The sequence below is a fragment of the Siphateles boraxobius genome, unplaced genomic scaffold (assembly GCF_051911475.1).
Source record: "Siphateles boraxobius isolate OS27281-9 unplaced genomic scaffold, OSU_SipBor_1 100, whole genome shotgun sequence".
In the NCBI taxonomy this organism is placed as follows: domain Eukaryota; kingdom Metazoa; phylum Chordata; class Actinopteri; order Cypriniformes; family Leuciscidae; genus Siphateles; species Siphateles boraxobius.
Window position 1 is genome coordinate 953,310 of NW_027508701.1, and position 20,723 is coordinate 974,032.

At 45.6% G+C, this 20,723-nt stretch overlaps 72 non-coding genes across 72 annotated transcripts; all 72 read left to right on the top strand.

Moving 5' to 3' along the window:
* Nucleotides 1–136: 136 nt before the first annotated feature.
* trnag-ccc (transfer RNA glycine (anticodon CCC)) lies at nucleotides 137–207 on the top strand. The gene has a single exon. It is a non-coding gene; the product is annotated as a tRNA-Gly (tRNA).
* Nucleotides 208–381: 174 nt separating this feature from the next.
* trnag-ccc (transfer RNA glycine (anticodon CCC)) lies at nucleotides 382–452 on the top strand. The gene has a single exon. It is a non-coding gene; the product is annotated as a tRNA-Gly (tRNA).
* A 174-nt stretch (nucleotides 453–626) lies between these two features.
* Nucleotides 627–697, top strand: trnag-ccc (transfer RNA glycine (anticodon CCC)). The gene has a single exon. It is a non-coding gene; the product is annotated as a tRNA-Gly (tRNA).
* Nucleotides 698–956: 259 nt separating this feature from the next.
* On the top strand, nucleotides 957–1,027 carry trnag-ccc (transfer RNA glycine (anticodon CCC)). Its single transcript has one exon. It is a non-coding gene; the product is annotated as a tRNA-Gly (tRNA).
* A 174-nt stretch (nucleotides 1,028–1,201) lies between these two features.
* On the top strand, nucleotides 1,202–1,272 carry trnag-ccc (transfer RNA glycine (anticodon CCC)). Its single transcript has one exon. It is a non-coding gene; the product is annotated as a tRNA-Gly (tRNA).
* A 174-nt stretch (nucleotides 1,273–1,446) lies between these two features.
* Nucleotides 1,447–1,517, top strand: trnag-ccc (transfer RNA glycine (anticodon CCC)). Its single transcript has one exon. It is a non-coding gene; the product is annotated as a tRNA-Gly (tRNA).
* A 259-nt stretch (nucleotides 1,518–1,776) lies between these two features.
* Nucleotides 1,777–1,847, top strand: trnag-ccc (transfer RNA glycine (anticodon CCC)). The gene has a single exon. It is a non-coding gene; the product is annotated as a tRNA-Gly (tRNA).
* Nucleotides 1,848–2,021: 174 nt separating this feature from the next.
* trnag-ccc (transfer RNA glycine (anticodon CCC)) lies at nucleotides 2,022–2,092 on the top strand. The gene has a single exon. It is a non-coding gene; the product is annotated as a tRNA-Gly (tRNA).
* Nucleotides 2,093–2,351: 259 nt separating this feature from the next.
* On the top strand, nucleotides 2,352–2,422 carry trnag-gcc (transfer RNA glycine (anticodon GCC)). Its single transcript has one exon. It is a non-coding gene; the product is annotated as a tRNA-Gly (tRNA).
* A 174-nt stretch (nucleotides 2,423–2,596) lies between these two features.
* trnag-ccc (transfer RNA glycine (anticodon CCC)) lies at nucleotides 2,597–2,667 on the top strand. Its single transcript has one exon. It is a non-coding gene; the product is annotated as a tRNA-Gly (tRNA).
* Nucleotides 2,668–2,926: 259 nt separating this feature from the next.
* On the top strand, nucleotides 2,927–2,997 carry trnag-gcc (transfer RNA glycine (anticodon GCC)). Its single transcript has one exon. It is a non-coding gene; the product is annotated as a tRNA-Gly (tRNA).
* Nucleotides 2,998–3,254: 257 nt separating this feature from the next.
* On the top strand, nucleotides 3,255–3,325 carry trnag-ccc (transfer RNA glycine (anticodon CCC)). The gene has a single exon. It is a non-coding gene; the product is annotated as a tRNA-Gly (tRNA).
* Nucleotides 3,326–3,499: 174 nt separating this feature from the next.
* On the top strand, nucleotides 3,500–3,570 carry trnag-ccc (transfer RNA glycine (anticodon CCC)). The gene has a single exon. It is a non-coding gene; the product is annotated as a tRNA-Gly (tRNA).
* A 174-nt stretch (nucleotides 3,571–3,744) lies between these two features.
* On the top strand, nucleotides 3,745–3,815 carry trnag-ccc (transfer RNA glycine (anticodon CCC)). Its single transcript has one exon. It is a non-coding gene; the product is annotated as a tRNA-Gly (tRNA).
* Nucleotides 3,816–4,074: 259 nt separating this feature from the next.
* On the top strand, nucleotides 4,075–4,145 carry trnag-gcc (transfer RNA glycine (anticodon GCC)). Its single transcript has one exon. It is a non-coding gene; the product is annotated as a tRNA-Gly (tRNA).
* Nucleotides 4,146–4,319: 174 nt separating this feature from the next.
* Nucleotides 4,320–4,390, top strand: trnag-ccc (transfer RNA glycine (anticodon CCC)). The gene has a single exon. It is a non-coding gene; the product is annotated as a tRNA-Gly (tRNA).
* A 259-nt stretch (nucleotides 4,391–4,649) lies between these two features.
* Nucleotides 4,650–4,720, top strand: trnag-gcc (transfer RNA glycine (anticodon GCC)). The gene has a single exon. It is a non-coding gene; the product is annotated as a tRNA-Gly (tRNA).
* A 174-nt stretch (nucleotides 4,721–4,894) lies between these two features.
* Nucleotides 4,895–4,965, top strand: trnag-ccc (transfer RNA glycine (anticodon CCC)). The gene has a single exon. It is a non-coding gene; the product is annotated as a tRNA-Gly (tRNA).
* Nucleotides 4,966–5,224: 259 nt separating this feature from the next.
* On the top strand, nucleotides 5,225–5,295 carry trnag-gcc (transfer RNA glycine (anticodon GCC)). The gene has a single exon. It is a non-coding gene; the product is annotated as a tRNA-Gly (tRNA).
* A 174-nt stretch (nucleotides 5,296–5,469) lies between these two features.
* Nucleotides 5,470–5,540, top strand: trnag-ccc (transfer RNA glycine (anticodon CCC)). The gene has a single exon. It is a non-coding gene; the product is annotated as a tRNA-Gly (tRNA).
* A 259-nt stretch (nucleotides 5,541–5,799) lies between these two features.
* On the top strand, nucleotides 5,800–5,870 carry trnag-gcc (transfer RNA glycine (anticodon GCC)). Its single transcript has one exon. It is a non-coding gene; the product is annotated as a tRNA-Gly (tRNA).
* A 174-nt stretch (nucleotides 5,871–6,044) lies between these two features.
* On the top strand, nucleotides 6,045–6,115 carry trnag-ccc (transfer RNA glycine (anticodon CCC)). The gene has a single exon. It is a non-coding gene; the product is annotated as a tRNA-Gly (tRNA).
* Nucleotides 6,116–6,374: 259 nt separating this feature from the next.
* Nucleotides 6,375–6,445, top strand: trnag-gcc (transfer RNA glycine (anticodon GCC)). Its single transcript has one exon. It is a non-coding gene; the product is annotated as a tRNA-Gly (tRNA).
* A 174-nt stretch (nucleotides 6,446–6,619) lies between these two features.
* Nucleotides 6,620–6,690, top strand: trnag-ccc (transfer RNA glycine (anticodon CCC)). Its single transcript has one exon. It is a non-coding gene; the product is annotated as a tRNA-Gly (tRNA).
* Nucleotides 6,691–6,949: 259 nt separating this feature from the next.
* On the top strand, nucleotides 6,950–7,020 carry trnag-gcc (transfer RNA glycine (anticodon GCC)). Its single transcript has one exon. It is a non-coding gene; the product is annotated as a tRNA-Gly (tRNA).
* A 174-nt stretch (nucleotides 7,021–7,194) lies between these two features.
* trnag-ccc (transfer RNA glycine (anticodon CCC)) lies at nucleotides 7,195–7,265 on the top strand. The gene has a single exon. It is a non-coding gene; the product is annotated as a tRNA-Gly (tRNA).
* A 259-nt stretch (nucleotides 7,266–7,524) lies between these two features.
* trnag-gcc (transfer RNA glycine (anticodon GCC)) lies at nucleotides 7,525–7,595 on the top strand. The gene has a single exon. It is a non-coding gene; the product is annotated as a tRNA-Gly (tRNA).
* Nucleotides 7,596–7,769: 174 nt separating this feature from the next.
* Nucleotides 7,770–7,840, top strand: trnag-ccc (transfer RNA glycine (anticodon CCC)). The gene has a single exon. It is a non-coding gene; the product is annotated as a tRNA-Gly (tRNA).
* Nucleotides 7,841–8,099: 259 nt separating this feature from the next.
* Nucleotides 8,100–8,170, top strand: trnag-gcc (transfer RNA glycine (anticodon GCC)). The gene has a single exon. It is a non-coding gene; the product is annotated as a tRNA-Gly (tRNA).
* A 174-nt stretch (nucleotides 8,171–8,344) lies between these two features.
* trnag-ccc (transfer RNA glycine (anticodon CCC)) lies at nucleotides 8,345–8,415 on the top strand. Its single transcript has one exon. It is a non-coding gene; the product is annotated as a tRNA-Gly (tRNA).
* Nucleotides 8,416–8,674: 259 nt separating this feature from the next.
* Nucleotides 8,675–8,745, top strand: trnag-gcc (transfer RNA glycine (anticodon GCC)). Its single transcript has one exon. It is a non-coding gene; the product is annotated as a tRNA-Gly (tRNA).
* A 174-nt stretch (nucleotides 8,746–8,919) lies between these two features.
* Nucleotides 8,920–8,990, top strand: trnag-ccc (transfer RNA glycine (anticodon CCC)). Its single transcript has one exon. It is a non-coding gene; the product is annotated as a tRNA-Gly (tRNA).
* Nucleotides 8,991–9,164: 174 nt separating this feature from the next.
* trnag-ccc (transfer RNA glycine (anticodon CCC)) lies at nucleotides 9,165–9,235 on the top strand. Its single transcript has one exon. It is a non-coding gene; the product is annotated as a tRNA-Gly (tRNA).
* A 259-nt stretch (nucleotides 9,236–9,494) lies between these two features.
* trnag-gcc (transfer RNA glycine (anticodon GCC)) lies at nucleotides 9,495–9,565 on the top strand. Its single transcript has one exon. It is a non-coding gene; the product is annotated as a tRNA-Gly (tRNA).
* A 174-nt stretch (nucleotides 9,566–9,739) lies between these two features.
* trnag-ccc (transfer RNA glycine (anticodon CCC)) lies at nucleotides 9,740–9,810 on the top strand. The gene has a single exon. It is a non-coding gene; the product is annotated as a tRNA-Gly (tRNA).
* Nucleotides 9,811–10,069: 259 nt separating this feature from the next.
* trnag-gcc (transfer RNA glycine (anticodon GCC)) lies at nucleotides 10,070–10,140 on the top strand. Its single transcript has one exon. It is a non-coding gene; the product is annotated as a tRNA-Gly (tRNA).
* Nucleotides 10,141–10,314: 174 nt separating this feature from the next.
* Nucleotides 10,315–10,385, top strand: trnag-ccc (transfer RNA glycine (anticodon CCC)). The gene has a single exon. It is a non-coding gene; the product is annotated as a tRNA-Gly (tRNA).
* A 259-nt stretch (nucleotides 10,386–10,644) lies between these two features.
* trnag-gcc (transfer RNA glycine (anticodon GCC)) lies at nucleotides 10,645–10,715 on the top strand. Its single transcript has one exon. It is a non-coding gene; the product is annotated as a tRNA-Gly (tRNA).
* Nucleotides 10,716–11,103: 388 nt separating this feature from the next.
* On the top strand, nucleotides 11,104–11,174 carry trnag-ccc (transfer RNA glycine (anticodon CCC)). The gene has a single exon. It is a non-coding gene; the product is annotated as a tRNA-Gly (tRNA).
* A 259-nt stretch (nucleotides 11,175–11,433) lies between these two features.
* trnag-gcc (transfer RNA glycine (anticodon GCC)) lies at nucleotides 11,434–11,504 on the top strand. Its single transcript has one exon. It is a non-coding gene; the product is annotated as a tRNA-Gly (tRNA).
* Nucleotides 11,505–11,678: 174 nt separating this feature from the next.
* trnag-ccc (transfer RNA glycine (anticodon CCC)) lies at nucleotides 11,679–11,749 on the top strand. The gene has a single exon. It is a non-coding gene; the product is annotated as a tRNA-Gly (tRNA).
* Nucleotides 11,750–11,923: 174 nt separating this feature from the next.
* Nucleotides 11,924–11,994, top strand: trnag-gcc (transfer RNA glycine (anticodon GCC)). Its single transcript has one exon. It is a non-coding gene; the product is annotated as a tRNA-Gly (tRNA).
* A 259-nt stretch (nucleotides 11,995–12,253) lies between these two features.
* Nucleotides 12,254–12,324, top strand: trnag-gcc (transfer RNA glycine (anticodon GCC)). The gene has a single exon. It is a non-coding gene; the product is annotated as a tRNA-Gly (tRNA).
* A 174-nt stretch (nucleotides 12,325–12,498) lies between these two features.
* Nucleotides 12,499–12,569, top strand: trnag-ccc (transfer RNA glycine (anticodon CCC)). The gene has a single exon. It is a non-coding gene; the product is annotated as a tRNA-Gly (tRNA).
* Nucleotides 12,570–12,743: 174 nt separating this feature from the next.
* trnag-ccc (transfer RNA glycine (anticodon CCC)) lies at nucleotides 12,744–12,814 on the top strand. Its single transcript has one exon. It is a non-coding gene; the product is annotated as a tRNA-Gly (tRNA).
* Nucleotides 12,815–12,988: 174 nt separating this feature from the next.
* On the top strand, nucleotides 12,989–13,059 carry trnag-ccc (transfer RNA glycine (anticodon CCC)). Its single transcript has one exon. It is a non-coding gene; the product is annotated as a tRNA-Gly (tRNA).
* A 174-nt stretch (nucleotides 13,060–13,233) lies between these two features.
* On the top strand, nucleotides 13,234–13,304 carry trnag-ccc (transfer RNA glycine (anticodon CCC)). The gene has a single exon. It is a non-coding gene; the product is annotated as a tRNA-Gly (tRNA).
* A 259-nt stretch (nucleotides 13,305–13,563) lies between these two features.
* trnag-gcc (transfer RNA glycine (anticodon GCC)) lies at nucleotides 13,564–13,634 on the top strand. The gene has a single exon. It is a non-coding gene; the product is annotated as a tRNA-Gly (tRNA).
* Nucleotides 13,635–13,808: 174 nt separating this feature from the next.
* On the top strand, nucleotides 13,809–13,879 carry trnag-ccc (transfer RNA glycine (anticodon CCC)). Its single transcript has one exon. It is a non-coding gene; the product is annotated as a tRNA-Gly (tRNA).
* A 174-nt stretch (nucleotides 13,880–14,053) lies between these two features.
* On the top strand, nucleotides 14,054–14,124 carry trnag-ccc (transfer RNA glycine (anticodon CCC)). Its single transcript has one exon. It is a non-coding gene; the product is annotated as a tRNA-Gly (tRNA).
* Nucleotides 14,125–14,298: 174 nt separating this feature from the next.
* trnag-ccc (transfer RNA glycine (anticodon CCC)) lies at nucleotides 14,299–14,369 on the top strand. Its single transcript has one exon. It is a non-coding gene; the product is annotated as a tRNA-Gly (tRNA).
* A 259-nt stretch (nucleotides 14,370–14,628) lies between these two features.
* Nucleotides 14,629–14,699, top strand: trnag-gcc (transfer RNA glycine (anticodon GCC)). Its single transcript has one exon. It is a non-coding gene; the product is annotated as a tRNA-Gly (tRNA).
* Nucleotides 14,700–14,958: 259 nt separating this feature from the next.
* trnag-gcc (transfer RNA glycine (anticodon GCC)) lies at nucleotides 14,959–15,029 on the top strand. The gene has a single exon. It is a non-coding gene; the product is annotated as a tRNA-Gly (tRNA).
* Nucleotides 15,030–15,288: 259 nt separating this feature from the next.
* On the top strand, nucleotides 15,289–15,359 carry trnag-gcc (transfer RNA glycine (anticodon GCC)). Its single transcript has one exon. It is a non-coding gene; the product is annotated as a tRNA-Gly (tRNA).
* A 174-nt stretch (nucleotides 15,360–15,533) lies between these two features.
* Nucleotides 15,534–15,604, top strand: trnag-ccc (transfer RNA glycine (anticodon CCC)). The gene has a single exon. It is a non-coding gene; the product is annotated as a tRNA-Gly (tRNA).
* A 259-nt stretch (nucleotides 15,605–15,863) lies between these two features.
* On the top strand, nucleotides 15,864–15,934 carry trnag-gcc (transfer RNA glycine (anticodon GCC)). The gene has a single exon. It is a non-coding gene; the product is annotated as a tRNA-Gly (tRNA).
* Nucleotides 15,935–16,322: 388 nt separating this feature from the next.
* trnag-ccc (transfer RNA glycine (anticodon CCC)) lies at nucleotides 16,323–16,393 on the top strand. Its single transcript has one exon. It is a non-coding gene; the product is annotated as a tRNA-Gly (tRNA).
* A 174-nt stretch (nucleotides 16,394–16,567) lies between these two features.
* trnag-ccc (transfer RNA glycine (anticodon CCC)) lies at nucleotides 16,568–16,638 on the top strand. Its single transcript has one exon. It is a non-coding gene; the product is annotated as a tRNA-Gly (tRNA).
* Nucleotides 16,639–16,812: 174 nt separating this feature from the next.
* On the top strand, nucleotides 16,813–16,883 carry trnag-ccc (transfer RNA glycine (anticodon CCC)). Its single transcript has one exon. It is a non-coding gene; the product is annotated as a tRNA-Gly (tRNA).
* A 174-nt stretch (nucleotides 16,884–17,057) lies between these two features.
* Nucleotides 17,058–17,128, top strand: trnag-ccc (transfer RNA glycine (anticodon CCC)). The gene has a single exon. It is a non-coding gene; the product is annotated as a tRNA-Gly (tRNA).
* Nucleotides 17,129–17,387: 259 nt separating this feature from the next.
* trnag-gcc (transfer RNA glycine (anticodon GCC)) lies at nucleotides 17,388–17,458 on the top strand. Its single transcript has one exon. It is a non-coding gene; the product is annotated as a tRNA-Gly (tRNA).
* A 174-nt stretch (nucleotides 17,459–17,632) lies between these two features.
* Nucleotides 17,633–17,703, top strand: trnag-ccc (transfer RNA glycine (anticodon CCC)). Its single transcript has one exon. It is a non-coding gene; the product is annotated as a tRNA-Gly (tRNA).
* Nucleotides 17,704–17,962: 259 nt separating this feature from the next.
* trnag-gcc (transfer RNA glycine (anticodon GCC)) lies at nucleotides 17,963–18,033 on the top strand. Its single transcript has one exon. It is a non-coding gene; the product is annotated as a tRNA-Gly (tRNA).
* A 388-nt stretch (nucleotides 18,034–18,421) lies between these two features.
* On the top strand, nucleotides 18,422–18,492 carry trnag-ccc (transfer RNA glycine (anticodon CCC)). Its single transcript has one exon. It is a non-coding gene; the product is annotated as a tRNA-Gly (tRNA).
* A 259-nt stretch (nucleotides 18,493–18,751) lies between these two features.
* On the top strand, nucleotides 18,752–18,822 carry trnag-gcc (transfer RNA glycine (anticodon GCC)). The gene has a single exon. It is a non-coding gene; the product is annotated as a tRNA-Gly (tRNA).
* Nucleotides 18,823–18,996: 174 nt separating this feature from the next.
* trnag-ccc (transfer RNA glycine (anticodon CCC)) lies at nucleotides 18,997–19,067 on the top strand. Its single transcript has one exon. It is a non-coding gene; the product is annotated as a tRNA-Gly (tRNA).
* Nucleotides 19,068–19,241: 174 nt separating this feature from the next.
* Nucleotides 19,242–19,312, top strand: trnag-gcc (transfer RNA glycine (anticodon GCC)). The gene has a single exon. It is a non-coding gene; the product is annotated as a tRNA-Gly (tRNA).
* Nucleotides 19,313–19,571: 259 nt separating this feature from the next.
* trnag-gcc (transfer RNA glycine (anticodon GCC)) lies at nucleotides 19,572–19,642 on the top strand. The gene has a single exon. It is a non-coding gene; the product is annotated as a tRNA-Gly (tRNA).
* Nucleotides 19,643–19,816: 174 nt separating this feature from the next.
* trnag-ccc (transfer RNA glycine (anticodon CCC)) lies at nucleotides 19,817–19,887 on the top strand. Its single transcript has one exon. It is a non-coding gene; the product is annotated as a tRNA-Gly (tRNA).
* Nucleotides 19,888–20,146: 259 nt separating this feature from the next.
* On the top strand, nucleotides 20,147–20,217 carry trnag-gcc (transfer RNA glycine (anticodon GCC)). The gene has a single exon. It is a non-coding gene; the product is annotated as a tRNA-Gly (tRNA).
* A 174-nt stretch (nucleotides 20,218–20,391) lies between these two features.
* trnag-ccc (transfer RNA glycine (anticodon CCC)) lies at nucleotides 20,392–20,462 on the top strand. The gene has a single exon. It is a non-coding gene; the product is annotated as a tRNA-Gly (tRNA).
* Nucleotides 20,463–20,636: 174 nt separating this feature from the next.
* On the top strand, nucleotides 20,637–20,707 carry trnag-ccc (transfer RNA glycine (anticodon CCC)). The gene has a single exon. It is a non-coding gene; the product is annotated as a tRNA-Gly (tRNA).
* Nucleotides 20,708–20,723: the final 16 nt, after the last annotated feature.

The window sequence follows — 20,723 nt, forward strand, 5'->3', positions numbered from 1 at the left end:
TGTCAACCTTGTGCAGCCCCTTATTATGTGCCCCTCGAAAATGTGTTTTTACACCAGATCTTTGTTCCTCGTCTCCCATTTCTTACCAGGAAGCATACCCTGACTCCCTTTGAGCATAGGTGTCACATCACCTAGAGCATTGGTGGTTCAGTGGTAGAATTCTCGCTTCCCACGCGGGAGACCCGGGTCCGATTCCCGGCCAATGCAGAAAATTAATTCTGGTGTGCTAGAGTTCTGTTTCTTTGAAACTTTGTTATGTCACTTCTGCCAATAGACAGTACTGATTGCAATTGTAAACTCAAGGGCAATAACAATCCATTAAAAATCTTACCAGGAGGCATACCCTCACTCCCTGTGAGCATAGGTGTCACGTCACCTAGAGCATTGGTGGTTCAGTGGTAGAATTCTCGCTTCCCACGCGGGAGACCCGGGTCCGATTCCCGGCCAATGCAGAAAATTAATTCTGGTGTGCTAGAGTTCTGTTTCTTTGAAACTTTGTTATGTCACTTCTGCCAATAGACAGTACTGATTGCAATTGTAAACTCAAGGGCAATAACAATCCATTAAAAATCTTACCAGGAGGCATACCCTCACTCCCTGTGAGCATAGGTGTCACGTCACCTAGAGCATTGGTGGTTCAGTGGTAGAATTCTCGCTTCCCACGCGGGAGACCCGGGTCCGATTCCCGGCCAATGCAGAAAATTAATTCTGGTGTGCTAGAGTTCTGTTTCTTTGAAACTTTGTTATGTCACTTCTGCCAATAGACAGTACTGATTGCAATTGTAAACTCAAGGGCAATAACAATCCATTAAAAATCTTGTCAACCTTGTGCAGCCCCTTGTTATGTGCCCCTCGAAAATGTGTTTTTACTCAAGATCAATGTGTTCCTCGTCTCCCATCTATTACCAGGAGGCATACCCTCACTGCCTGTGAGCATAGGTGTCACGTCACCTAGAGCATTGGTGGTTCAGTGGTAGAACTCTCGCTTCCCACGCGGGAGACCCGGGTCCGATTCCCGGCCAATGCAGAAAATTAATTCTGGTGTGCTAGAGTTCTGTTTCTTTGAAACTTTGTTATGTCACTTCTGCCAATAGACAGTACTGATTGCAATTGTAAACTCAAGGGCAATAACAATCCATTAAAAATCTTACCAGGAGGCATACCCTCACTCCCTGTGAGCATAGGTGTCACGTCACCTAGAGCATTGGTGGTTCAGTGGTAGAATTCTCGCTTCCCACGCGGGAGACCCGGGTCCGATTCCCGGCCAATGCAGAAAATTAATTCTGGTGTGCTAGAGTTCTGTTTCTTTGAAACTTTGTTATGTCACTTCTGCCAATAGACAGTACTGATTGCAATTGTAAACTCAAGGGCAATAACAATCCATTAAAAATCTTACCAGGAGGCATACCCTCACTCCCTGTGAGCATAGGTGTCACGTCACCTAGAGCATTGGTGGTTCAGTGGTAGAATTCTCGCTTCCCACGCGGGAGACCCGGGTCCGATTCCCGGCCAATGCAGAAAATTAATTCTGGTGTGCTAGAGTTCTGTTTCTTTGAAACTTTGTTATGTCACTTCTGCCAATAGACAGTACTGATTGCAATTGTAAACTCAAGGGCAATAACAATCCATTAAAAATCTTGTCAACCTTGTGCAGCCCCTTGTTATGTGCCCCTCGAAAATGTGTTTTTACTCAAGATCAATGTGTTCCTCGTCTCCCATCTATTACCAGGAGGCATACCCTCACTGCCTGTGAGCATAGGTGTCACGTCACCTCGAGCATTGGTGGTTCAGTGGTAGAATTCTCGCTTCCCAAGCGGGAGACCCGGGTCCGATTCCCGGCCAATGCAGAAAATGAATTCTGGTGTGCTAGAGTTCTGTTTCTTTGAAACTTTGTTATGTCACTTCTGCCAATAGACAGTACTGATTGCAATTGTAAACTCAAGGGCAATAACAATCCATTAAAAATCTTACCAGGAGGCATACCCTCACTCCCTGTGAGCATAGGTGTCACGTCACCTAGAGCATTGGTGGTTCAGTGGTAGAATTCTCGCTTCCCACGCGGGAGACCCGGGTCCGATTCCCGGCCAATGCAGAAAATTAATTCTGGTGTGCTAGAGTTCTGTTTCTTTGAAACTTTGTTATGTCACTTCTGCCAATAGACAGTACTGATTGCAATTGTAAACTCAAGGGCAATAACAATCCATTAAAAATCTTGTCAACCTTGTGCAGCCCCTTGTTATGTGCCCCTCGAAAATGTGTTTTTACTCAAGATCAATGTGTTCCTCGTCTCCCATCTATTACCAGGAGGCATACCCTCACTGCCTGTGAGCATAGGTGTCACGTCACCTTGAGCATTGGTGGTTCAGTGGTAGAATTCTCGCCTGCCACGCGGGAGACCCGGGTCCGATTCCCGGCCAATGCAGAAAATTAATTCTGGTGTGCTAGAGTTCTGTTTCTTTGAAACTTTGTTATGTCACTTCTGCCAATAGACAGTACTGATTGCAATTGTAAACTCAAGGGCAATAACAATCCATTAAAAATCTTACCAGGAGGCATACCCTGACTCCCTGTGAGCATAGGTGTCACGTCACCTAGAGCATTGGTGGTTCAGTGGTAGAATTCTCGCTTCCCACGCGGGAGACCCGGGTCCGATTCCCGGCCAATGCAGAAAATTAATTCTGGTGTGCTAGAGTTCTGTTTCTTTGAAACTTTGTTATGTCACTTCTGCCAATAGACAGTACTGATTGCAATTGTAAACTCAAGGGCAATAACAATCCATTAAAAATCTTGTCAACCTTGTGCAGCCCCTTGTTATGTGCCCCTCGAAAATGTGTTTTTACTCAAGATCAATGTGTTCCTCGTCTCCCATCTATTACCAGGAGGCATACCCTCACTGCCTGTGAGCATAGGTGTCACGTCACCTTGAGCATTGGTGGTTCAGTGGTAGAATTCTCGCCTGCCACGCGGGAGACCCGGGTCCGATTCCCGGCCAATGCAGAAAATGAATTCTGGTGTGCTAGAGTTCTGTTTCTTTGAAACTTTGTTATGTCACTTCTGCCAATAGACAGTACTGATTGCAATTGTAAACTCAAGGGCAATAACAATCCATTAAAAATCTTGTCAACCTTGTGCAGCCCCTTATTATGTGCCCCTCGAAAATGTGTTTTTACACCAGATCTTTGTTCCTCGTCTCCCATTTCTTACCAGGAAGCATACCCTGACTCCCTTTGAGCATAGGTGTCACATCACCTAGAGCATTGGTGGTTCAGTGGTAGAATTCTCGCTTCCCACGCGGGAGACCCGGGTCCGATTCCCGGCCAATGCAGAAAATTAATTCTGGTGTGCTAGAGTTCTGTTTCTTTGAAACTTTGTTATGTCACTTCTGCCAATAGACAGTACTGATTGCAATTGTAAACTCAAGGGCAATAACAATCCATTAAAAATCTTACCAGGAGGCATACCCTCACTCCCTGTGAGCATAGGTGTCACGTCACCTAGAGCATTGGTGGTTCAGTGGTAGAATTCTCGCTTCCCACGCGGGAGACCCGGGTCCGATTCCCGGCCAATGCAGAAAATTAATTCTGGTGTGCTAGAGTTCTGTTTCTTTGAAACTTTGTTATGTCACTTCTGCCAATAGACAGTACTGATTGCAATTGTAAACTCAAGGGCAATAACAATCCATTAAAAATCTTACCAGGAGGCATACCCTCACTCCCTGTGAGCATAGGTGTCACGTCACCTAGAGCATTGGTGGTTCAGTGGTAGAATTCTCGCTTCCCACGCGGGAGACCCGGGTCCGATTCCCGGCCAATGCAGAAAATTAATTCTGGTGTGCTAGAGTTCTGTTTCTTTGAAACTTTGTTATGTCACTTCTGCCAATAGACAGTACTGATTGCAATTGTAAACTCAAGGGCAATAACAATCCATTAAAAATCTTGTCAACCTTGTGCAGCCCCTTGTTATGTGCCCCTCGAAAATGTGTTTTTACTCAAGATCAATGTGTTCCTCGTCTCCCATCTATTACCAGGAGGCATACCCTCACTGCCTGTGAGCATAGGTGTCACGTCACCTTGAGCATTGGTGGTTCAGTGGTAGAATTCTTGCCTGCCACGCGGGAGACCCGGGTCCGATTCCCGGCCAATGCAGAAAATTAATTCTGGTGTGCTAGAGTTCTGTTTCTTTGAAACTTTGTTATGTCACTTCTGCCAATAGACAGTACTGATTGCAATTGTAAACTCAAGGGCAATAACAATCCATTAAAAATCTTACCAGGAGGCATACCCTCACTCCCTGTGAGCATAGGTGTCACGTCACCTAGAGCATTGGTGGTTCAGTGGTAGAATTCTCGCTTCCCACGCGGGAGACCCGGGTCCGATTCCCGGCCAATGCAGAAAATTAATTCTGGTGTGCTAGAGTTCTGTTTCTTTGAAACTTTGTTATGTCACTTCTGCCAATAGACAGTACTGATTGCAATTGTAAACTCAAGGGCAATAACAATCCATTAAAAATCTTGTCAACCTTGTGCAGCCCCTTGTTATGTGCCCCTCGAAAATGTGTTTTTACTCAAGATCAATGTGTTCCTCGTCTCCCATCTATTACCAGGAGGCATACCCTCACTGCCTGTGAGCATAGGTGTCACGTCACCTTGAGCATTGGTGGTTCAGTGGTAGAATTCTCGCCTGCCACGCGGGAGACCTGGGTCCGATTCCCGGCCAATGCAGAAAATTAATTCTGGTGTGCTAGAGTTCTGTTTCTTTGAAACTTTGTTATGTCACTTCTGCCAATAGACAGTACTGATTGCAATTGTAAACTCAAGGGCAATAACAATCCATTAAAAATCTTACCAGGAGGCATACCCTCACTCCCTGTGAGCATAGGTGTCACGTCACCTAGAGCATTGGTGGTTCAGTGGTAGAATTCTCGCTTCCCACGCGGGAGACCCGGGTCCGATTCCCGGCCAATGCAGAAAATTAATTCTGGTGTGCTAGAGTTCTGTTTCTTTGAAACTTTGTTATGTCACTTCTGCCAATAGACAGTACTGATTGCAATTGTAAACTCAAGGGCAATAACAATCCATTAAAAATCTTGTCAACCTTGTGCAGCCCCTTGTTATGTGCCCCTCGAAAATGTGTTTTTACTCAAGATCAATGTGTTCCTCGTCTCCCATCTATTACCAGGAGGCATACCCTCACTGCCTGTGAGCATAGGTGTCACGTCACCTTGAGCATTGGTGGTTCAGTGGTAGAATTCTCGCCTGCCACGCGGGAGACCCGGGTCCGATTCCCGGCCAATGCAGAAAATTAATTCTGGTGTGCTAGAGTTCTGTTTCTTTGAAACTTTGTTATGTCACTTCTGCCAATAGACAGTACTGATTGCAATTGTAAACTCAAGGGCAATAACAATCCATTAAAAATCTTACCAGGAGGCATACCCTCACTCCCTGTGAGCATAGGTGTCACGTCACCTAGAGCATTGGTGGTTCAGTGGTAGAATTCTCGCTTCCCACGCGGGAGACCCGGGTCCGATTCCCGGCCAATGCAGAAAATTAATTCTGGTGTGCTAGAGTTCTGTTTCTTTGAAACTTTGTTATGTCACTTCTGCCAATAGACAGTACTGATTGCAATTGTAAACTCAAGGGCAATAACAATCCATTAAAAATCTTGTCAACCTTGTGCAGCCCCTTGTTATGTGCCCCTCGAAAATGTGTTTTTACTCAAGATCAATGTGTTCCTCGTCTCCCATCTATTACCAGGAGGCATACCCTCACTGCCTGTGAGCATAGGTGTCACGTCACCTTGAGCATTGGTGGTTCAGTGGTAGAATTCTTGCCTGCCACGCGGGAGACCCGGGTCCGATTCCCGGCCAATGCAGAAAATTAATTCTGGTGTGCTAGAGTTCTGTTTCTTTGAAACTTTGTTATGTCACTTCTGCCAATAGACAGTACTGATTGCAATTGTAAACTCAAGGGCAATAACAATCCATTAAAAATCTTACCAGGAGGCATACCCTCACTCCCTGTGAGCATAGGTGTCACGTCACCTAGAGCATTGGTGGTTCAGTGGTAGAATTCTCGCTTCCCACGCGGGAGACCCGGGTCCGATTCCCGGCCAATGCAGAAAATTAATTCTGGTGTGCTAGAGTTCTGTTTCTTTGAAACTTTGTTATGTCACTTCTGCCAATAGACAGTACTGATTGCAATTGTAAACTCAAGGGCAATAACAATCCATTAAAAATCTTGTCAACCTTGTGCAGCCCCTTGTTATGTGCCCCTCGAAAATGTGTTTTTACTCAAGATCAATGTGTTCCTCGTCTCCCATCTATTACCAGGAGGCATACCCTCACTGCCTGTGAGCATAGGTGTCACGTCACCTTGAGCATTGGTGGTTCAGTGGTAGAATTCTCGCCTGCCACGCGGGAGACCTGGGTCCGATTCCCGGCCAATGCAGAAAATTAATTCTGGTGTGCTAGAGTTCTGTTTCTTTGAAACTTTGTTATGTCACTTCTGCCAATAGACAGTACTGATTGCAATTGTAAACTCAAGGGCAATAACAATCCATTAAAAATCTTACCAGGAGGCATACCCTCACTCCCTGTGAGCATAGGTGTCACGTCACCTAGAGCATTGGTGGTTCAGTGGTAGAATTCTCGCTTCCCACGCGGGAGACCCGGGTCCGATTCCCGGCCAATGCAGAAAATTAATTCTGGTGTGCTAGAGTTCTGTTTCTTTGAAACTTTGTTATGTCACTTCTGCCAATAGACAGTACTGATTGCAATTGTAAACTCAAGGGCAATAACAATCCATTAAAAATCTTGTCAACCTTGTGCAGCCCCTTGTTATGTGCCCCTCGAAAATGTGTTTTTACTCAAGATCAATGTGTTCCTCGTCTCCCATCTATTACCAGGAGGCATACCCTCACTGCCTGTGAGCATAGGTGTCACGTCACCTTGAGCATTGGTGGTTCAGTGGTAGAATTCTTGCCTGCCACGCGGGAGACCCGGGTCCGATTCCCGGCCAATGCAGAAAATTAATTCTGGTGTGCTAGAGTTCTGTTTCTTTGAAACTTTGTTATGTCACTTCTGCCAATAGACAGTACTGATTGCAATTGTAAACTCAAGGGCAATAACAATCCATTAAAAATCTTACCAGGAGGCATACCCTCACTCCCTGTGAGCATAGGTGTCACGTCACCTAGAGCATTGGTGGTTCAGTGGTAGAATTCTCGCTTCCCACGCGGGAGACCCGGGTCCGATTCCCGGCCAATGCAGAAAATTAATTCTGGTGTGCTAGAGTTCTGTTTCTTTGAAACTTTGTTATGTCACTTCTGCCAATAGACAGTACTGATTGCAATTGTAAACTCAAGGGCAATAACAATCCATTAAAAATCTTGTCAACCTTGTGCAGCCCCTTGTTATGTGCCCCTCGAAAATGTGTTTTTACTCAAGATCAATGTGTTCCTCGTCTCCCATCTATTACCAGGAGGCATACCCTCACTGCCTGTGAGCATAGGTGTCACGTCACCTTGAGCATTGGTGGTTCAGTGGTAGAATTCTCGCCTGCCACGCGGGAGACCTGGGTCCGATTCCCGGCCAATGCAGAAAATTAATTCTGGTGTGCTAGAGTTCTGTTTCTTTGAAACTTTGTTATGTCACTTCTGCCAATAGACAGTACTGATTGCAATTGTAAACTCAAGGGCAATAACAATCCATTAAAAATCTTACCAGGAGGCATACCCTCACTCCCTGTGAGCATAGGTGTCACGTCACCTAGAGCATTGGTGGTTCAGTGGTAGAATTCTCGCTTCCCACGCGGGAGACCCGGGTCCGATTCCCGGCCAATGCAGAAAATTAATTCTGGTGTGCTAGAGTTCTGTTTCTTTGAAACTTTGTTATGTCACTTCTGCCAATAGACAGTACTGATTGCAATTGTAAACTCAAGGGCAATAACAATCCATTAAAAATCTTGTCAACCTTGTGCAGCCCCTTGTTATGTGCCCCTCGAAAATGTGTTTTTACTCAAGATCAATGTGTTCCTCGTCTCCCATCTATTACCAGGAGGCATACCCTCACTGCCTGTGAGCATAGGTGTCACGTCACCTTGAGCATTGGTGGTTCAGTGGTAGAATTCTCGCCTGCCACGCGGGAGACCCGGGTCCGATTCCCGGCCAATGCAGAAAATTAATTCTGGTGTGCTAGAGTTCTGTTTCTTTGAAACTTTGTTATGTCACTTCTGCCAATAGACAGTACTGATTGCAATTGTAAACTCAAGGGCAATAACAATCCATTAAAAATCTTACCAGGAGGCATACCCTCACTCCCTGTGAGCATAGGTGTCACGTCACCTAGAGCATTGGTGGTTCAGTGGTAGAATTCTCGCTTCCCACGCGGGAGACCCGGGTCCGATTCCCGGCCAATGCAGAAAATTAATTCTGGTGTGCTAGAGTTCTGTTTCTTTGAAACTTTGTTATGTCACTTCTGCCAATAGACAGTACTGATTGCAATTGTAAACTCAAGGGCAATAACAATCCATTAAAAATCTTGTCAACCTTGTGCAGCCCCTTGTTATGTGCCCCTCGAAAATGTGTTTTTACTCAAGATCAATGTGTTCCTCGTCTCCCATCTATTACCAGGAGGCATACCCTCACTGCCTGTGAGCATAGGTGTCACGTCACCTTGAGCATTGGTGGTTCAGTGGTAGAATTCTTGCCTGCCACGCGGGAGACCCGGGTCCGATTCCCGGCCAATGCAGAAAATTAATTCTGGTGTGCTAGAGTTCTGTTTCTTTGAAACTTTGTTATGTCACTTCTGCCAATAGACAGTACTGATTGCAATTGTAAACTCAAGGGCAATAACAATCCATTAAAAATCTTACCAGGAGGCATACCCTCACTCCCTGTGAGCATAGGTGTCACGTCACCTAGAGCATTGGTGGTTCAGTGGTAGAATTCTCGCTTCCCACGCGGGAGACCCGGGTCCGATTCCCGGCCAATGCAGAAAATTAATTCTGGTGTGCTAGAGTTCTGTTTCTTTGAAACTTTGTTATGTCACTTCTGCCAATAGACAGTACTGATTGCAATTGTAAACTCAAGGGCAATAACAATCCATTAAAAATCTTACCAGGAGGCATACCCTCACTCCCTGTGAGCATAGGTGTCACGTCACCTAGAGCATTGGTGGTTCAGTGGTAGAATTCTCGCTTCCCACGCGGGAGACCCGGGTCCGATTCCCGGCCAATGCAGAAAATTAATTCTGGTGTGCTAGAGTTCTGTTTCTTTGAAACTTTGTTATGTCACTTCTGCCAATAGACAGTACTGATTGCAATTGTAAACTCAAGGGCAATAACAATCCATTAAAAATCTTGTCAACCTTGTGCAGCCCCTTGTTATGTGCCCCTCGAAAATGTGTTTTTACTCAAGATCAATGTGTTCCTCGTCTCCCATCCATTACCAGGAGGCATACCCTCACTGCCTGTGAGCATAGGTGTCACGTCACCTTGAGCATTGGTGGTTCAGTGGTAGAATTCTCGCCTGCCACGCGGGAGACCCGGGTCCGATTCCCGGCCAATGCAGAAAATGAATTCTGGTGTGCTAGAGTTCTGTTTCTTTGAAACTTTGTTATGTCACTTCTGCCAATAGACAGTACTGATTGCAATTGTAAACTCAAGGGCAATAACAATCCATTAAAAATCTTACCAGGAGGCATACCCTCACTCCCTGTGAGCATAGGTGTCACGTCACCTAGAGCATTGGTGGTTCAGTGGTAGAATTCTCGCTTCCCACGCGGGAGACCCGGGTCCGATTCCCGGCCAATGCAGAAAATTAATTCTGGTGTGCTAGAGTTCTGTTTCTTTGAAACTTTGTTATGTCACTTCTGCCAATAGACAGTACTGATTGCAATTGTAAACTCAAGGGCAATAACAATCCATTAAAAATCTTGTCAACCTTGTGCAGCCCCTTGTTATGTGCCCCTCGAAAATGTGTTTTTACTCAAGATCAATGTGTTCCTCGTCTCCCATCTATTACCAGGAGGCATACCCTCACTGCCTGTGAGCATAGGTGTCACGTCACCTTGAGCATTGGTGGTTCAGTGGTAGAATTCTTGCCTGCCACGCGGGAGACCCGGGTCCGATTCCCGGCCAATGCAGAAAATTAATTCTGGTGTGCTAGAGTTCTGTTTCTTTGAAACTTTGTTATGTCACTTCTGCCAATAGACAGTACTGATTGCAATTGTAAACTCAAGGGCAATAACAATCCATTAAAAATCTTACCAGGAGGCATACCCTCACTCCCTGTGAGCATAGGTGTCACGTCACCTAGAGCATTGGTGGTTCAGTGGTAGAATTCTCGCTTCCCACGCGGGAGACCCGGGTCCGATTCCCGGCCAATGCAGAAAATTAATTCTGGTGTGCTAGAGTTCTGTTTCTTTGAAACTTTGTTATGTCACTTCTGCCAATAGACAGTACTGATTGCAATTGTAAACTCAAGGGCAATAACAATCCATTAAAAATCTTGTCAACCTTGTGCAGCCCCTTGTTATGTGCCCCTCGAAAATGTGTTTTTACTCAAGATCAATGTGTTCCTCGTCTCCCATCCATTACCAGGAGGCATACCCTCACTGCCTGTGAGCATAGGTGTCACGTCACCTTGAGCATTGGTGGTTCAGTGGTAGAATTCTCGCCTGCCACGCGGGAGACCCGGGTCCGATTCCCGGCCAATGCAGAAAATGAATTCTGGTGTGCTAGAGTTCTGTTTCTTTGAAACTTTGTTATGTCACTTCTGCCAATAGACAGTACTGATTGCAATTGTAAACTCAAGGGCAATAACAATCCATTAAAAATCTTACCAGGAGGCATACCCTCACTCCCTGTGCTAGAGTTCTGTTTCTTTGAAACTTTGTTATGTCACTTCTGCCAATAGACAGTACTGATTGCAATTGTAAACTCAAGGGCAATAACAATCCATTAAAAATCTTGTCAACCTTGTGCAGCCCCTTATTATGTGCCCCTCGAAAATGTGTTTTTACACCAGATCTTTGTTCCTCGTCTCCCATTTCTTACCAGGAAGCATACCCTGACTCCCTTTGAGCATAGGTGTCACATCACCTAGAGCATTGGTGGTTCAGTGGTAGAATTCTCGCTTCCCACGCGGGAGACCCGGGTCCGATTCCCGGCCAATGCAGAAAATTAATTCTGGTGTGCTAGAGTTCTGTTTCTTTGAAACTTTGTTATGTCACTTCTGCCAATAGACAGTACTGATTGCAATTGTAAACTCAAGGGCAATAACAATCCATTAAAAATCTTGTCAACCTTGTGCAGCCCCTTGTTATGTGCCCCTCGAAAATGTGTTTTTACTCAAGATCAATGTGTTCCTCGTCTCCCATCTATTACCAGGAGGCATACCCTCACTGCCTGTGAGCATAGGTGTCACGTCACCTTGAGCATTGGTGGTTCAGTGGTAGAATTCTTGCCTGCCACGCGGGAGACCCGGGTCCGATTCCCGGCCAATGCAGAAAATGAATTCTGGTGTGCTAGAGTTCTGTTTCTTTGAAACTTTGTTATGTCACTTCTGCCAATAGACAGTACTGATTGCAATTGTAAACTCAAGGGCAATAACAATCCATTAAAAATCTTACCAGGAGGCATACCCTCACTCCCTGTGAGCATAGGTGTCACGTCACCTAGAGCATTGGTGGTTCAGTGGTAGAATTCTCGCTTCCCACGCGGGAGACCCGGGTCCGATTCCCGGCCAATGCAGAAAATTAATTCTGGTGTGCTAGAGTTCTGTTTCTTTGAAACTTTGTTATGTCACTTCTGCCAATAGACAGTACTGATTGCAATTGTAAACTCAAGGGCAATAACAATCCATTAAAAATCTTACCAGGAGGCATACCCTCACTCCCTGTGAGCATAGGTGTCACGTCACCTAGAGCATTGGTGGTTCAGTGGTAGAATTCTCGCTTGCCACGCGGGAGACCCGGGTCCGATTCCCGGCCAATGCAGAAAATGAATTCTGGTGTGCTAGAGTTCTGTTTCTTTGAAACTTTGTTATGTCACTTCTGCCAATAGACAGTACTGATTGCAATTGTAAACTCAAGGGCAATAACAATCCATTAAAAATCTTGTCAACCTTGTGCAGCCCCTTGTTATGTGCCCCTCGAAAATGTGTTTTTACTCAAGATCAATGTGTTCCTCGTCTCCCATCTATTACCAGGAGGCATACCCTCACTGCCTGTGAGCATAGGTGTCACGTCACCTTGAGCATTGGTGGTTCAGTGGTAGAATTCTTGCCTGCCACGCGGGAGACCCGGGTCCGATTCCCGGCCAATGCAGAAAATGAATTCTGGTGTGCTAGAGTTCTGTTTCTTTGAAACTTTGTTATGTCACTTCTGCCAATAGACAGTACTGATTGCAATTGTAAACTCAAGGGCAATAACAATCCATTAAAAATCTTACCAGGAGGCATACCCTCACTCCCTGTGAGCATAGGTGTCACGTCACCTAGAGCATTGGTGGTTCAGTGGTAGAATTCTCGCTTCCCACGCGGGAGACCCGGGTCCGATTCCCGGCCAATGCAGAAAATGAATTCTGGTGTGCTAGAGTTCTGTTTCTTTGAAACTTTGTTATGTCACTTCTGCCAATAGACAGTACTGATTGCAATTGTAAACTCAAGGGCAATAACAATCCATTAAAAATCTTACCAGGAGGCATACCCTCACTCCCTGTGAGCATAGGTGTCACATCACCTAGAGCATTGGTGGTTCAGTGGTAGAATTCTCGCTTCCCACGCGGGAGACCCGGGTCCGATTCCCGGCCAATGCAGAAAATTAATTCTGGTGTGCTAGAGTTCTGTTTCTTTGAAACTTTGTTATGTCACTTCTGCCAATAGACAGTACTGATTGCAATTGTAAACTCAAGGGCAATAACAATCCATTAAAAATCTTACCAGGAGGCATACCCTCACTCCCTGTGAGCATAGGTGTCACGTCACCTAGAGCATTGGTGGTTCAGTGGTAGAATTCTCGCTTCCCACGCGGGAGACCCGGGTCCGATTCCCGGCCAATGCAGAAAATGAATTCTGGTGTGCTAGAGTTCTGTTTCTTTGAAACTTTGTTATGTCACTTCTGCCAATAGACAGTACTGATTGCAATTGTAAACTCAAGGGCAATAACAATCCATTAAAAATCTTACCAGGAGGCATACCCTCACTCCCTGTGAGCATAGGTGTCACGTCACCTAGAGCATTGGTGGTTCAGTGGTAGAATTCTCGCTTCCCACGCGGGAGACCCGGGTCCGATTCCCGGCCAATGCAGAAAATTAATTCTGGTGTGCTAGAGTTCTGTTTCTTTGAAACTTTGTTATGTCACTTCTGCCAATAGACAGTACTGATTGCAATTGTAAACTCAAGGGCAATAACAATCCATTAAAAATCTTGTCAACCTTGTGCAGCCCCTTGTTATGTGCCCCTCGAAAATGTGTTTTTACTCAAGATCAATGTGTTCCTCGTCTCCCATCTATTACCAGGAGGCATACCCTCACTGCCTGTGAGCATAGGTGTCACGTCACCTTGAGCATTGGTGGTTCAGTGGTAGAATTCTTGCCTGCCACGCGGGAGACCCGGGTCCGATTCCCGGCCAATGCAGAAAATTAATTCTGGTGTGCTAGAGTTCTGTTTCTTTGAAACTTTGTTATGTCACTTCTGCCAATAGACAGTACTGATTGCAATTGTAAACTCAAGGGCAATAACAATCCATTAAAAATCTTACCAGGAGGCATACCCTCACTCCCTGTGAGCATAGGTGTCACGTCACCTAGAGCATTGGTGGTTCAGTGGTAGAATTCTCGCTTCCCACGCGGGAGACCCGGGTCCGATTCCCGGCCAATGCAGAAAATTAATTCTGGTGTGCTAGAGTTCTGTTTCTTTGAAACTTTGTTATGTCACTTCTGCCAATAGACAGTACTGATTGCAATTGTAAACTCAAGGGCAATAACAATCCATTAAAAATCTTACCAGGAGGCATACCCTCACTCCCTGTGAGCATAGGTGTCACGTCACCTAGAGCATTGGTGGTTCAGTGGTAGAATTCTCGCTTCCCACGCGGGAGACCCGGGTCCGATTCCCGGCCAATGCAGAAAATTAATTCTGGTGTGCTAGAGTTCTGTTTCTTTGAAACTTTGTTATGTCACTTCTGCCAATAGACAGTACTGATTGCAATTGTAAACTCAAGGGCAATAACAATCCATTAAAAATCTTACCAGGAGGCATACCCTCACTCCCTGTGAGCATAGGTGTCACGTCACCTAGAGCATTGGTGGTTCAGTGGTAGAATTCTCGCTTCCCACGCGGGAGAACCGGGTCCGATTCCCGGCCAATGCAGAAAATTAATTCTGGTGTGCTAGAGTTCTGTTTCTTTGAAACTTTGTTATGTCACTTCTGCCAATAGACAGTACTGATTGCAATTGTAAACTCAAGGGCAATAACAATCCATTAAAAATCTTGTCAACCTTGTGCAGCCCCTTGTTATGTGCCCCTCGAAAATGTGTTTTTACTCAAGATCAATGTGTTCCTCGTCTCCCATCCATTACCAGGAGGCATACCCTCACTGCCTGTGAGCATAGGTGTCACGTCACCTTGAGCATTGGTGGTTCAGTGGTAGAATTCTCGCCTGCCACGCGGGAGACCCGGGTCTGAATCCCGGCCAATGCAGAAAATGAATTCTGGTGTGCTAGAGTTCTGTTTCTTTGAAACTTTGTTATGTCACTTCTGCCAATAGACAGTACTGATTGCAATTGTAAACTCAAGGGCAATAACAATCCATTAAAAATCTTGTCAACCTTGTGCAGCCCCTTGTTATGTGCCCCTTGAAAATGTGTTTTTACTCAAGATCAATGTGTTCCTCGTCTCCCATCTATTACCAGGAGGCATACCCTCACTGCCTGTGAGCATAGGGGTCACGTCACCTTGAGCATTGGTGGTTCAGTGGTAGAATTCTCGCCTGCCACGCGGGAGACCCGGGTCCGATTCCCGGCCAATGCAGAAAATTAATTCTGGTGTGCTAGAGTTCTGTTTCTTTGAAACTTTGTTATGTCACTTCTGCCAATAGACAGTACTGATTGCAATTGTAAACTCAAGGGCAATAACAATCCATTAAAAATCTTGTCAACCTTGTGCAGCCCCTTGTTATGTGCCCCTCGAAAATGTGTTTTTACTCAAGATCAATGTGTTCCTCGTCTCCCATCTATTACCAGGAGGCATACCCTCACTGCCTGTGAGCATAGGTGTCACGTCACCTTGAGCATTGGTGGTTCAGTGGTAGAATTCTTGCCTGCCACGCGGGAGACCCGGGTCCGATTCCCGGCCAATGCAGAAAATTAATTCTGGTGTGCTAGAGTTCTGTTTCTTTGAAACTTTGTTATGTCACTTCTGCCAATAGACAGTACTGATTGCAATTGTAAACTCAAGGGCAATAACAATCCATTAAAAATCTTACCAGGAGGCATACCCTCACTCCCTGTGAGCATAGGTGTCACGTCACCTAGAGCATTGGTGGTTCAGTGGTAGAATTCTCGCTTCCCACGCGGGAGACCCGGGTCCGATTCCCGGCCAATGCAGAAAATTAATTCTGGTGTGCTAGAGTTCTGTTTCTTTGAAACTTTGTTATGTCACTTCTGCCAATAGACAGTACTGATTGCAATTGTAAACTCAAGGGCAATAACAATCCATTAAAAATCTTGTCAACCTTGTGCAGCCCCTTGTTATGTGCCCCTCGAAAATGTGTTTTTACTCAAGATCAATGTGTTCCTCGTCTCCCATCCATTACCAGGAGGCATACCCTCACTGCCTGTGAGCATAGGTGTCACGTCACCTTGAGCATTGGTGGTTCAGTGGTAGAATTCTCGCCTGCCACGCGGGAGACCCGGGTCCGATTCCCGGCCAATGCAGAAAATGAATTCTGGTGTGCTAGAGTTCTGTTTCTTTGAAACTTTGTTATGTCACTTCTGCCAATAGACAGTACTGATTGCAATTGTAAACTCAAGGGCAATAACAATCCATTAAAAATCTTACCAGGAGGCATACCCTCACTCCCTGTGCTAGAGTTCTGTTTCTTTGAAACTTTGTTATGTCACTTCTGCCAATAGACAGTACTGATTGCAATTGTAAACTCAAGGGCAATAACAATCCATTAAAAATCTTGTCAACCTTGTGCAGCCCCTTATTATGTGCCCCTCGAAAATGTGTTTTTACACCAGATCTTTGTTCCTCGTCTCCCATTTCTTACCAGGAAGCATACCCTGACTCCCTTTGAGCATAGGTGTCACATCACCTAGAGCATTGGTGGTTCAGTGGTAGAATTCTCGCTTCCCACGCGGGAGACCCGGGTCCGATTCCCGGCCAATGCAGAAAATTAATTCTGGTGTGCTAGAGTTCTGTTTCTTTGAAACTTTGTTATGTCACTTCTGCCAATAGACAGTACTGATTGCAATTGTAAACTCAAGGGCAATAACAATCCATTAAAAATCTTACCAGGAGGCATACCCTCACTCCCTGTGAGCATAGGTGTCACGTCACCTAGAGCATTGGTGGTTCAGTGGTAGAATTCTCGCTTCCCACGCGGGAGACCCGGGTCCGATTCCCGGCCAATGCAGAAAATTAATTCTGGTGTGCTAGAGTTCTGTTTCTTTGAAACTTTGTTATGTCACTTCTGCCAATAGACAGTACTGATTGCAATTGTAAACTCAAGGGCAATAACAATCCATTAAAAATCTTACCAGGAGGCATACCCTCACTCCCTGTGAGCATAGGTGTCACGTCACCTAGAGCATTGGTGGTTCAGTGGTAGAATTCTCGCTTCCCACGCGGGAGACCCGGGTCCGATTCCCGGCCAATGCAGAAAATGAATTCTGGTGTGCTAGAGTTCTGTTTCTTTGAAACTTTGTTATGTCACTTCTGCCAATAGACAGTACTGATTGCAATTGTAAACTCAAGGGCAATAACAATCCATTAAAAATCTTACCAGGAGGCATACCCTCACTCCCTGTGAGCATAGGTGTCACGTCACCTAGAGCATTGGTGGTTCAGTGGTAGAATTCTCGCTTCCCACGCGGGAGACCCGGGTCCGATTCCCGGCCAATGCAGAAAATTAATTCTGGTGTGCTAGAGTTCTGTTTCTTTGAAACTTTGTTATGTCACTTCTGCCAATAGACAGTACTGATTGCAATTGTAAACTCAAGGGCAATAACAATCCATTAAAAATCTTGTCAACCTTGTGCAGCCCCTTGTTATGTGCCCCTCGAAAATGTGTTTTTACTCAAGATCAATGTGTTCCTCGTCTCCCATCTATTACCAGGAGGCATACCCTCACTGCCTGTGAGCATAGGTGTCACGTCACCTTGAGCATTGGTGGTTCAGTGGTAGAATTCTTGCCTGCCACGCGGGAGACCCGGGTCCGATTCCCGGCCAATGCAGAAAATTAATTCTGGTGTGCTAGAGTTCTGTTTCTTTGAAACTTTGTTATGTCACTTCTGCCAATAGACAGTACTGATTGCAATTGTAAACTCAAGGGCAATAACAATCCATTAAAAATCTTACCAGGAGGCATACCCTCACTCCCTGTGAGCATAGGTGTCACGTCACCTAGAGCATTGGTGGTTCAGTGGTAGAATTCTCGCTTCCCACGCGGGAGACCCGGGTCCGATTCCCGGCCAATGCAGAAAATTAATTCTGGTGTGCTAGAGTTCTGTTTCTTTGAAACTTTGTTATGTCACTTCTGCCAATAGACAGTACTGATTGCAATTGTAAACTCAAGGGCAATAACAATCCATTAAAAATCTTGTCAACCTTGTGCAGCCCCTTGTTATGTGCCCCTCGAAAATGTGTTTTTACTCAAGATCAATGTGTTCCTCGTCTCCCATCCATTACCAGGAGGCATACCCTCACTGCCTGTGAGCATAGGTGTCACGTCACCTTGAGCATTGGTGGTTCAGTGGTAGAATTCTCGCCTGCCACGCGGGAGACCCGGGTCCGATTCCCGGCCAATGCAGAAAATGAATTCTGGTGTGCTAGAGTTCTGTTTCTTTGAAACTTTGTTATGTCACTTCTGCCAATAGACAGTACTGATTGCAATTGTAAACTCAAGGGCAATAACAATCCATTAAAAATCTTACCAGGAGGCATACCCTCACTCCCTGTGCTAGAGTTCTGTTTCTTTGAAACTTTGTTATGTCACTTCTGCCAATAGACAGTACTGATTGCAATTGTAAACTCAAGGGCAATAACAATCCATTAAAAATCTTGTCAACCTTGTGCAGCCCCTTATTATGTGCCCCTCGAAAATGTGTTTTTACACCAGATCTTTGTTCCTCGTCTCCCATTTCTTACCAGGAAGCATACCCTGACTCCCTTTGAGCATAGGTGTCACATCACCTAGAGCATTGGTGGTTCAGTGGTAGAATTCTCGCTTCCCACGCGGGAGACCCGGGTCCGATTCCCGGCCAATGCAGAAAATTAATTCTGGTGTGCTAGAGTTCTGTTTCTTTGAAACTTTGTTATGTCACTTCTGCCAATAGACAGTACTGATTGCAATTGTAAACTCAAGGGCAATAACAATCCATTAAAAATCTTGTCAACCTTGTGCAGCCCCTTGTTATGTGCCCCTCGAAAATGTGTTTTTACTCAAGATCAATGTGTTCCTCGTCTCCCATCTATTACCAGGAGGCATACCCTCACTGCCTGTGAGCATAGGTGTCACGTCACCTTGAGCATTGGTGGTTCAGTGGTAGAATTCTTGCCTGCCACGCGGGAGACCCGGGTCCGATTCCCGGCCAATGCAGAAAATGAATTCTGGTGTGCTAGAGTTCTGTTTCTTTGAAACTTTGTTATGTCACTTCTGCCAATAGACAGTACTGATTGCAATTGTAAACTCAAGGGCAATAACAATCCATTAAAAATCTTACCAGGAGGCATACCCTCACTCCCTGTGAGCATAGGTGTCACGTCACCTAGAGCATTGGTGGTTCAGTGGTAGAATTCTCGCTTCCCACGCGGGAGACCCGGGTCCGATTCCCGGCCAATGCAGAAAATTAATTCTGGTGTGCTAGAGTTCTGTTTCTTTGAAACTTTGTTATGTCACTTCTGCCAATAGACAGTACTGATTGCAATTGTAAACTCAAGGGCAATAACAATCCATTAAAAATCTTACCAGGAGGCATACCCTCACTCCCTGTGAGCATAGGTGTCACGTCACCTAGAGCATTGGTGGTTCAGTGGTAGAATTCTCGCTTGCCACGCGGGAGACCCGGGTCCGATTCCCGGCCAATGCAGAAAATGAATTCTGGTGTGCTAGAGTTCTGTTTCTTTGAAACTTTGTTATGTCACTTCTGCCAATAGACAGTACTGATTGCAATTGTAAACTCAAGGGCAATAACAATCCATTAAAAATCTTGTCAACCTTGTGCAGCCCCTTGTTATGTGCCCCTCGAAAATGTGTTTTTACTCAAGATCAATGTGTTCCTCGTCTCCCATCTATTACCAGGAGGCATACCCTCACTGCCTGTGAGCATAGGTGTCACGTCACCTTGAGCATTGGTGGTTCAGTGGTAGAATTCTTGCCTGCCACGCGGGAGACCCGGGTCCGATTCCCGGCCAATGCAGAAAATGAATTCTGGTGTGCTAGAGTTCTGTTTCTTTGAAACTTTGTTATGTCACTTCTGCCAATAGACAGTACTGATTGCAATTGTAAACTCAAGGGCAATAACAATCCATTAAAAATCTTACCAGGAGGCATACCCTCACTCCCTGTGAGCATAGGTGTCACGTCACCTAGAGCATTGGTGGTTCAGTGGTAGAATTCTCGCTTCCCACGCGGGAGACCCGGGTCCGATTCCCGGCCAATGCAGAAAATGAATTCTGGTGTGCTAGAGTTCTGTTTCTTTGAAACTTTGTTATGTCACTTCTGCCAATAGACAGTACTGATTGCAATTGTAAACTCAAGGGCAATAACAATCCATTAAAAATCTTGTCAACCTTGTGCAGCCCCTTGTTATGTGCCCCTCGAAAATGTGTTTTTACTCAAGATCAATGTGTTCCTCGTCTCCCATCTATTACCAGGAGGCATACCCTCACTGCCTGTGAGCATAGGTGTCACGTCACCTTGAGCATTGGTGGTTCAGTGGTAGAATTCTTGCCTGCCACGCGGGAGACCCGGGTCCGATTCCCGGCCAATGCAGAAAATTAATTCTGGTGTGCTAGAGTTCTGTTTCTTTGAAACTTTGTTATGTCACTTCTGCCAATAGACAGTACTGATTGCAATTGTAAACTCAAGGGCAATAACAATCCATTAAAAATCTTACCAGGAGGCATACCCTCACTCCCTGTGAGCATAGGTGTCACGTCACCTAGAGCATTGGTGGTTCAGTGGTAGAATTCTCGCTTCCCACGCGGGAGACCCGGGTCCGATTCCCGGCCAATGCAGAAAATTAATTCTGGTGTGCTAGAGTTCTGTTTCTTTGAAACTTTGTTATGTCACTTCTGCCAATAGACAGTACTGATTGCAATTGTAAACTCAAGGGCAATAACAATCCATTAAAAATCTTACCAGGAGGCATACCCTCACTCCCTGTGAGCATAGGTGTCACGTCACCTAGAGCATTGGTGGTTCAGTGGTAGAATTCTCGCTTCCCACGCGGGAGACCCGGGTCCGATTCCCGGCCAATGCAGAAAATTAATTCTGGT